Genomic DNA, 10,926 nt, shown 5'->3' on the forward strand with positions numbered 1-10,926 from the left:
GAAGAATAAGCAGTTTTTACCACTCAGAAACTTAGGTTCTAATAGTATAGGTAATACATAACGAATATACTTTAATATATAATAGCAACTGGTTTGCCAGTATAGAGGAAATTATTAATTTTTACTGAGGAGGTGAGACATGGGTGAGGCTTATATTTGAACTTGCTCTTAAAATATGCATAGAATTTTTTTAAACAACTTGATTTAAATATAATTCACATACCCTATGTGTAACAAACATACTATTTAAAGTAAGCAATTCAGTGTCTATTAGTATATTCACAGAGTTATGAAACAATCACCACAATCAACTTTAGAACATTTTCATCACCCCCCAAGGAAACCTCATACCTTTGTCGACTCATTATGCTCCTCTCTGTCTGCTCAGACCCTGGCAACTACAAATCTTACTTTCTATCTCGGTAGATTTTTGCCTATTCTGGACATTTCATATAAATGGAATCATGTAACGTGTCTACCTTATTTCCCTTAGTATAATAATATTTTCAAAGTTCATCCATGTTGTAGTAAGTATCAGTACTTCATTCCTTTCTACCAGCAAATATTCCATTGTGTGGGTATACTACATTTCATTTTCCATTTTTCAGTTGATGGACATTTGAGTTGTTCCTACTTTCTGACTATTATGAATAATGCTGCTGGGAACATTCATATACAAGTTTTTGTGTGGACATATATTTTCAATAATTTTGAGTATTAAAACTGCAGTGGAACTGCTGGCTTGAGGAACATTCAGACTGTTTTCCAAGGCAGCTGTACTATTTTACGTTCCACAAGCAGTGTATGGGGGTTCCAGTTTCTCCACATCCTAGTCAACCCATATTACTGCGTTTTAAAAAGATTTTTAGCCTCATCCTAGTAAGTATGAAGTGGCATCTCATTGTGGTTTTGATTTGAATTTCCCTGATGACTGATGACATTGAGCATCTTTTCATGTGCTTATTGGACATTTGTATATATTCTTTTGAGGCATAGAATTTTAATAGATGGAGAGAAAAGGGAAGTAAAGGAAGCACTTCAGGTATGAAGGCCTGAGAAATGGTGAGACAATCAGTAAAACTAGAGTCAGGTCCCTAGAGGAAGGGAGTGAGACAACTCTGGGAAACTGTTTAGACTCTAAGTTTATTTTTTGATGGGTCAAGTCACACTGTCCTCTGCTTATCTTCAGTTTACATTGCTCAAATTTCAAGGATATTCCTTCTTTTGTAAATGTCAGGAAGTGTTGTGGCTAGCTCATTCAATTGATTCATTCAACACTGAAGAATTGTAGAGGGCCTACTTCATTCTAGGCGTTCTGAGTCCCCTAAGTGAGGGGGGTAAATCAGTGAGCAAAAATAGACAAGATCCTTGGTTTTCATGGAGCTTTTTTTCTAGTGGTAATGATTTTGTACCAATAAAAAACCCTTTTTAGAGGCTGCCTTTATCCCAGCATTTCAGGGTGTGTGGTAAATAAATCCAGGTCTGCTTTGTTCATGCTGTTGCTGATTTTATTAACTTGGGTCATAGCTCCTTTCAGCTTTTACCTTTTCAGACTCAAGTTTTAATCTTTAATCATCCTTTACACAGCAGCATCCTGAAATCCCTTTTGGCATCCTTGTTTCTTTTCTTTTCTTTTTTTTTTTTTTTTTGGACGATTGCAGCTGAAGTCCTTTTTTCCACTATAATTGGTACCAATTAATCAAAAAGTCTGATAAACTATAAAGAAAAAGTGCATGCATATTTTAAACCTTTTAAAACCTGCATATGTATATTTCACCAACTTTTTGTTTTAGGATCAAGGCTTTTCCTTTGAAGAAGGATCTGCCGACTATAATTTTTTTGTGATGTTTCTTACATAAACCCCACATACAATGAATCATATATGATTTTTAGTTTCTATATCTAAAGTAGAGTGAGAATTTAAAGCCATTTCAAAGAAATCTGAGTGAAAATCCTCTGAGAGTTTTATGATTTTCCACCCTAATCTTTAGTCTTCTCGTATCTAATTAGCAGTTTTGTGTTTAGCAACTTGGATATATATATATATCTATATTTGTCTAGATATAGATGTGGATATCTATATATAGGCATATATATAGATATTCATATTTATTTTCAAAGAAATTACAATTCTTGGGGCACCTGGGTGCTCAGTCAGTTAAGCGTCCGACTTAGGCTAAGGTCATGATCTCATGGTTAGTGAGTTTGAACCCCGCATGGGGTTCTCTGCTGTTAGCGCAGAGCCTGCTTCAAATAATCTGCCCCCTCTCTTCACCCTTCCTCTGCTTGCACGCATGCTCTCTCTCTCAAAAAGAAATAAACATTAAAAAATATCTTTATATAATAAAAGAAATTACAGTTCTTTTCAGAATCTTAATTCATAGGTTTACTTAATTAAATTATGAATTCACTATCATGTTATACCTAAAGAGGTTGGAAATGGGTGTGATGAGCAAATTCAAGTAGAGGAAACAGAAGTGCTACTGGCCATGAGCACTTTTGATTTTTGGTCTACTGAGGACATAAGGAGTTTAATCCAGGTTATTGGTTAGGAAAACTTACTACTATATATTCCAAGTTACGTACACTAATGTGTTCTCCTTTTGAAATAGTATATGTTTGGCATACAATCATATATTCACTTTTAAGAAATGAATTGACTACAGGCTCAGTATAACTCAATAAAATGACCAGGCTGTCAAAAAAATAATTTTAATGTGACTCCTCGGTTGCGTCATTATATGTAGCGTTTAGAATAATTCCACTGTATTCATATTGTGTTGAACTGGAGTGGTAGATTTTGACATACACGTTGATTAACTAGAGTATATCCCCTAAAGTGTTAATTTTATGAGATAGGGACTATGTTTTAGTTACTGCTGTATATCTAGTACCTACAATATAGAATGTTAATGCCTGGTGGACAATACGTGTAAGTGCATTTAAAAAAAAAATTACTGGGACACCTGGGTGGCTCAGCCAGTTAAGCATCCGACTACAGCTCAGGTATTGATCTCATGATTTGTGGGTTTAAGACCCACATTGGGCTGTGTGCTGACAGCTCAGAGCCTGGAGCCTGCTTTGGATTCTGTGTCTCCCTCTCTCTCTCTGCCCCTCCCCTGCTTGTGTGCTCACTCTCTCTTTCTCTCTCAAAAATGAGTAAATAAACTTTATTTATTTTTAAATAAACTTAAAAAAATTACTGAATCCACAGGGAATAGAGAATAGGACGGTGAAGGTTCTTTACTGTTTATTGAGAAATGGTAAATAGAATACAGGGTGTGCTTCCTTAGAAGAGGAAAGTTAGGGGCGCCTGGGTGGCGCAGTCGGTTAAGCGTCTGACTTCAGCCAGGTCACGATCTCGCGGTCCGTGAGTTCGAGCCCCGCGTCAGGCTCTGGGCCGATGGCTCGGAGCCTGGAGCCTGTTTCCGATTCTGTGTCTCCCTCTCTCTCTGCCCCTCCCCCGTTCATGCTCTGTCTCTCTCTGTCCCAAAAATAAATTAAAAATGTTGAAAAAAAAAAAATTAAAAAAAAAAAAAAAAAAAAGAAGAGGAAAGTTAGTGAATATATCAGCCAATTTTGAAAATTTGAGGCCTGGTCAGACAGAAGAAAATGTGGACCTCAGTAGGTCTGGAGAGCCAAATTGGGACTAAAGAATTATAGGAAAAATATAGGACAGCAGATTACTTCTTAAATTTTTTTTCTAATTTATTAAAATTGTTATTAAAATAGATATTACTTCATGAGTTCATTGGAACAGAAGTTTAATGACTTATGTCAGGGAGGTAAAAACAAATTTTTTTAATAGGAGATGTGAGATTAGTCTAGATAAACTCTAAATTCATCTTGTTCTAGGCCCTGATCTCTTGCTTCAGTCTTCTATTAATATTCTTTATCAGAATATTATATTTGTCACATAACTTATTAGGTCTTATGGCATTAAAGAGCAGTAAAAATGATTTCTTGTCTCTCCATTTGATTTTTCTTTGGTGGAAAGCAGATATTGTATATTATTACAGTACAAAAAGCCTTTTTAATGGTATTCTCATGGTCCAGAAATCTTGATGGATTGTCATTTGATAAATCAGATAGATTTTGAAAAGTTCCAATAGTCTGCTTCATTCATTAGTTGTACAGGTGGTTGTGTCAATTTATCTGACATCAGACTGCTAATAGTACAGTAACATTTGTTGAATTTGCTGAGTGCAGTAGTCATTATATTCCTGCATATGATATGTAATGAATCCAAATATTATAATGACTTAAGTTCTGTGAGATATTACTGTGAGATAGTACCATGGAAGTCTGAGTTTTTTACCTTTGCTGCCTCATATCTCTCACAGCACTTAGCAGAGTCTTACTCATATAGCTATTCATTATATATTTGTTAAAATACGGCTGAAAATCTCAAGTCCTTAAAAAAACCAATCACCCTTATGAGGAATTATTTTTTGTTATACGAAATGTTGGTAAATCAAAAGTATTTTGGTTCAGATATCAAGGTTATTAAATTGCCTTTTTAATTTATTGTTGTTATGTCACCAAAGCTTAATTAATGATGTCTTGTTCATTTACCCCAAGCTTCTGTGGTATATAACTATAAAAATAATTTTCCTCTTTGCCTTATTGCCAAAAAATTTACTTGCTTATGTGCCTTCTTCTTCTTTCTTTAGATGAGCTTCTTCCAGTTTTGCCATATTAACATTTGTGGGGCATTTTTGAACAGTGCCCATTCCATTCATATCTACAATATTACTTTTCTTGTAGACTCATGTGTATGTGGCCAAAAGAACAATTCTGTTTTCTAAAAGATCTAGAGAACATACAGCAAGTACCTTTCTTGCTTCCCTTTGCGTTGATCATTTTTTTTTAATTTTTTTTTTTTTAACGTTTATTTATTTTTGAGACAGAGAGAGACAGAGCATGAATGGGGGAGGGTCAGAGAGAGGGAGACACAGAATCTGAAACAGGCTCCAGGCTCTGAGCTGTCAGCACAGAGCCCGACGCGGGGCTTGAACTCACGGACCGCGAGATCATGACCTGAGCCGAAGTCGGCCGCTTAACCGACTGAGCCACCCAGGCGCCCCTGCGTTGATCATTTTGACGAATTACTGGAGGATGATGCTTCTAGCTGATAAGACCATAGATTAGTTTTTGAACTTCATATGGAATCTTTTGTTTGTCTTCTTCCGCTCAACAAAATGTCACTAAGATTCATCCATATTGTTGCATGCATCAGTAGTAGTTTATCCTTTTTTATTACTGAGTTGTATTACATTGAATGAATGTACTACAATTTGTATGTCCGTTTGCTTGTTGGTGGGCTTTGAGTTTGTTTCCAGTTTTTTTGCTATTATGAGTAAAGCTGCCGTTATTGTACACAACATTTTGTGGATACAGGTTTTCCTAATAGAACTGTAGGTAAATGGGTAGGTATATGTTTAATTTTTTTTTTAATGTTTATTTATTTTGAGAGAGAGAGATGAGGAGAGAGAGCTCGCGCACATGCAAATGAGTGGGAAAAGGGGCAGAGAGAGGAAAGAGAGAATCCAAACAGGCTCCACGCTGCCAGTGAGGAGCCCTAACGCAGGGCTCGATCTTACAAACCACGAGACCACCACCTGAGCCCAAAGCAAGAGTCAGCCCCTCAATCAACTGAGCCAGCCAGGCACCCTGGCATATGTTTAAAATTATGAGATAAATTGCCTAACAGTTTTCTAAGATGGTTTTACCATTTTTATTTAAAATTTTTTTGAAATTAAAACAAAAATTTTTTAATTCTTGCTGGAATTTTTTGTGGCAATTTTTTAATGACATTTTACCACAGGGGAATAGATGCTTAGAATTTACGAATAAAAGATAATATTATAATTTATGGTATTCCTATGCTTATTGCTAAGCGTCCTTCCAGCTCTTTTTATTCCATGCATTTGTGTATCCCTTCCCATATACATTCTGCCACTGATGTTTCTAAGACATGATGCAAAACTTTTCATGATTAAAAAAAAGTCTCAGTAGTTTTGACTTAAAAGACAACAAGAAGGCTCACTGAGCTATTACAGATGTTAATTAGGATTCATTTCCTTTAATATGCTAGAAAGAATGTTATGATGCCACTTTACTGATGAACAAAATGAGCTTAATCACATCCTAGGAGTTAAGTATTCTGACATTATAATCTCCTCTCAGAGCACATCATAGCAGTCTTAGGATACAAGATCTATTCCTGGACATTCTAGAACCAAATGTGTCATGTATACACTTTGAAGGAATTTATGATATACCTGGTAATCCTGTAGTATTTTTCTCATTATATACTTTTTCATTTTTAAAAATTGAAGTAAAAATTTGCATAACATAAAGTTAACGTTTTAAAACGTACAATTTAAGGGCGCCTGGGTGGCTCAGTCGGTTGAGCATCCGACTTCAGTTCAGGTCATGATCTTGAGGTTCATGAGTTTGAGCCCTGCGTTGGGCTCTGTGCTGACAGCTCAGAGCCTGGAGCCTACTTCGGATTCTGTCTCCCTCTCTTCTGCTCCGCCCCTGTTCTCTCTCTCTCTCTCTCTCTCTCTCTCTCAAAAATCAGCATTTAAAATAAAATAATAAATAAAGCATACAATTTAGTGGCATTTAGTACATTCACAATGTTATACAATACTTCATATATTTTTATTTATGTATTTTATGTATGTATGTATGTTTATTTTTGAGAGAGAAAAAGAGACAGAGTGAGTGGGGGAAGGGCAGAGAGAGAGAGGGAGACACAGAATCTGAAGCAGGCTCCAGGCTCTGAGCTGTCAGCACAGAGCTCAACACAGGGCCTTAATTCACTAACGGTGAGGTCATGACCTTAGCCGAGGTCGGATGCTTAACCGACTGAGCCACCCAGGTGCCCGTATTTACTTTTTTTTTTTTTTTCCACGTTTTTTATTTATTTTTGGGACAGAGAGAGACAGAGCATGAACGGGGGAGGGGCAGAGAGACATAGGGAGACACAGAATCGGAAGCAGGCTCCAGGCTCTGAGCAGTCAGCACAGAGCCCGACGCGGGGCTTGAACTCATGGACCGCGAGATCGTGACCTGAGCCGAAGTCGGACGCCCAACCGACCGCGCCACCCAGGCGCCCCCCGTATTTACTTTTTAAAATGTTTTTTATTTATTTTTGAGAGACAGTGTGAGCAGGGGAGGAGCAGAGAGAGAGGGGACTGAGGATCCAAAGTGGGCTGTGCACTGGCAGCACAGAGCCCAGTGTGGGGCTCCAACTCATGAATTGTGAGATCATGACCTGAGCTGAAGTTGGACACTCAACTGACTGAGCCACCCAGGTGCCCCTTCATATGCTTTTTAATTAAAAAAATTTTTTTTAAGATTTTTTATTTTACTTTAAGTTTTGTTCATTTTTTTGTTTTTTAATGTTTATTTATTTTTGAGATAGAGAGACAGAGTGTAAGTCGGGGAGGAGCAGAGAGAGAGACGGAGACGCAGGATCTGAAGCAGGCCCCAGGCTCTGAGCTGTCAGCACACAGCCTGACACGGGGCTTGAACTCGGGACTGGCAAGATCATGACCTGAGCCAAAGTCAGACACTTAACCAACTGAGCCACCCAGGCTCTCCCCTTCATACACTTTTTAAAGAAAGAGTTTATTTTCAGGGAAATGAAGAACAATAAAATTATGGCAAAACAGACTAAGAAAATGTCCAAATAATAACTCAAAAATAGTGTTTCTTTGGTGGAATGATATAAGAGATAGGCCACCTTACCCTGGGGCTACCGCTTTCCCACTTAAATGCCAGTGTCTGATCAGCAGCCAAAAGGCCTAAGCCATCAATCCCCTTCTTGCCTGGTGGAAGCCTTCTGATTCCTCCAAAATTGCAAGAATAGATCAATTTTACCTTCCCTTCCCTCTTCTTCTAGGGAATCCACCAAATTGGTCACCTGTACCCTATGGCTTGAGAGTTTCATAGACACATTCTAGGCCTGAGAACAGCCCTTTCCCTAGGAGTAGGGAAATCGGACATTCCTTAACCTCTCCTGCAGAGTGACTGACACATGTTGGTCTGAAGACTTTGGCCACAAGTTGCAGGGTGGCTGCAAGCCCTGTTCCTTTCCCCCTAAAAGTGGAAAGGTATTGAGATATTTTTGTCATTGGTGCTTACTGGGATCAGATAAGAAGTTATCAGAGATTTAAAGGTGTTTTTAGGGGCGCCTGGGTGGCGCAGTCAGTTAAGCGTCCGACTTCAGCCAGGTCACGATCTCGCGGTCTGTGAGTTCGAGCCCCGCGTCAGGCTCTGGGCTGATGGCTCGGAGCCTGGAGCCTGTTTCCGATTCTGTGTCTCCCTCTCTCTCTGCCCCTCCCCCATTCATGCTCTGTCTCTCTCTGTCCCAAAAATAAATAAAAAACGTTGAAAAAAAAAAAATAAAGGTGTTTTTAAAAATTTTGCTGTAGTCTCCCTCCCATACCTACAATAGTCTCAAGAATTAAATACCATCTTTCTTGACCTAAAAAAGAGTGGAGGAATATGGGAGGAAACATCTGTGAAGAAAAAAATACTCTGTCCAGAAGAATGATCATTCCAACATCCATCTTAATGATTAGAATGGGATAGAATAGAAGCAAGAAGAGAAACAGAAAAAATAACCTCCTAAGATAGTAATGATTTTTTTTTAATTTTTTTTTTAATGTTTGTTTATTTTTGAGACAGAGAGAGACAGAGCATGAACGGGGGAGGGTCAGAGAGAGGGAGACACAGAATCGGAAACAAGCTCCAGGCTCTGAGCTGTCAGCACAGGGCCCAGACTCACGGACCGCGAGATCATGACCTGAGCCGAAGTCGGCCCCTTAACCGACTGAGCCACCCAGGCGCCCCAATGATTTTTTTTTTTAACAAGATGTTGAGAAAGCAGTGTGGATGATTATGGGCATACTAAGGATAATGTTAGCAACCTCACTATTTGAAATGTCATACCAGCCGTAATCTCTTTGATATTTGCCTCATCTGTGAAGTGGAGATCTGCCCATTTCCCAGAGGAAGATGCATTTGGGACTGAAGAATACAGCAAATTTCAGTTCCCACTATGGCCATGCTTTCCTAAGAAATTTCCTAAGGTAATTTGAGTCTGATTTTAGACTTGCAGGATCCTGTTAGAGCCAAACCTCATAAAATCTGACACCAGTGCACATTGTGACAGATGCTATAACAGGGAGTTTAGACCAATACATCTCTGATTTTCCCTGGTGGGAAATGGGAAGAATTTCACTGAAAATATAACACTGAACTGGGAGCAGATGTTGCTAAATGTGCAAGGATTGAGGGGAGGATGTCTTAAATATAGGGAAAACATTTAAAGGCAGGAAGGAGTGGGAATATGACAGCAAGAAATTTACTACAGCTAACATGGGAGAGGAGAGGAAGAGTAGTAAGTATAATTGGAGAGGTAGCCAAGGCCAAATATAAGTTTTATATTACAAGCTAAGGAATTTGGATTTTTATCCAGCCATAAAGAGCCACTGAAGAATTTTATGCAGGCAACTGTAATAATAGACTGTCAGATTAGCATATTAAGAAGATCATTTTTTGGCAGCAGTATAGAGGCTAGATTGACAAGGAGAGCAGTTAGGAGTCTACCGGAATAATCTGGGCAAGAGATGAGTACTTAAACTAAGGCAGTCCCCTATGATGAATTCACACAGAAACTAAATGAATAATCTAAGGCTGTGCTATGCAGTATGGGAGCCATTTAGCTACATGTGGCTATTGAGCACTTGAAACTTGACTACTTCAAAATGACATGTGCTGTAAATGCAAAATACTCACAGATTTTAAAGACATAGTATCCCACCAAAATTTTTGTATGTTGATTACAAGCTGAAGCAATATTTTGGATACATTGGGTTAAATAAAATGCACATCATTGCAATTATTTTTTCCTATTTCTTTTTACTATTCTAAAAATGTGGCTAGTAGAAATTTTAAGATGTATGTCTTACATTAGATTTGTCTCACATTCGATTTCTGGTTTATTTTTTATTGCTGACTAAATGTATTTCTGTTCAATTACCTGCTTAAATTTTATGTTAGTTGTTTGATCAAAAAGTGTTTCATCTTAGGGCCGCCAGGGTGGTGCAATCAGTTAAGGGGTCCAACTCTTGATTTCGGCTTGGGTCATGATCTCACGGTCTGTGGGATTGAGCCCTGCATTGGGTTCTGTGCTAACAGCACAGATCCTGCTTGGGATTCTCTCTGCGCCTCCCCTGCTAATGGGTGTGTGTTGTCTCTCTCAAAATAAATAAGTTTTAAAAGAAAAAAAGTGTTTCATTTTAATTCATAATAGGTATCTGGAAATAGCAATAATGCAAAATTGTTTTCATATATTTGGGAAACAAAGTTGAAAGTTTTGTAAGACCTTATAACTATTTTATTGGTAAGAACCTCAATACAGAGTATCAGTTGGAAATTGGCTTTTGCAGGTGAGGTCACAGTGCTTTTTTTTTTTTTTTTTTTTTTTTTAATTTTTTTTTTTCAACATTTTTAATTTATTTTTGGGACAGAGAGAGACAGAGCATGAACGGGGGAGGGGCAGAGAGAGAGGGAGACACAGAATCGGAAACAGGCTCCAGGCTCCAAGCCATCGGCCCAGAGCCTGACGCGGGGCTCGAACTCACGGACCGCGAGATCGTGACCTGGCTGAAGTCGGACGCTTAACCGACTGCGCCACCCAGGCGCCCCTCACAGTGCATTTTGAAATCCATAAGTTGGGTAACATTTATTCACTCTTCCTGCAAATAGTTTTTGCAAAGAAGGTTCCTAATAAGCTAGTGCATAGATAAACTGGACGAGAGAAAAAGTTTATGTGAAAAACATTTTTTGTGAATTTTTATGTGTTGTTTAAACACTCTTAAAGGTTTTTTGTTTTTTTTTTTTTTG

The 10,926-nt window shown here is 38.2% G+C and overlaps 1 protein-coding gene across 7 annotated transcripts in view; it reads left to right on the top strand.

Moving 5' to 3' along the window:
- Positions 1 to 10,926, top strand: part of DENND5B (DENN domain containing 5B) — a 187,843-nt gene that overhangs the window by 34,892 nt on the left and 142,025 nt on the right. The window lies entirely within an intron of this gene.

This window comes from Neofelis nebulosa, chromosome 8 (assembly GCF_028018385.1).
Source record: "Neofelis nebulosa isolate mNeoNeb1 chromosome 8, mNeoNeb1.pri, whole genome shotgun sequence".
Taxonomy (NCBI): Eukaryota; Metazoa; Chordata; class Mammalia; order Carnivora; family Felidae; genus Neofelis; species Neofelis nebulosa.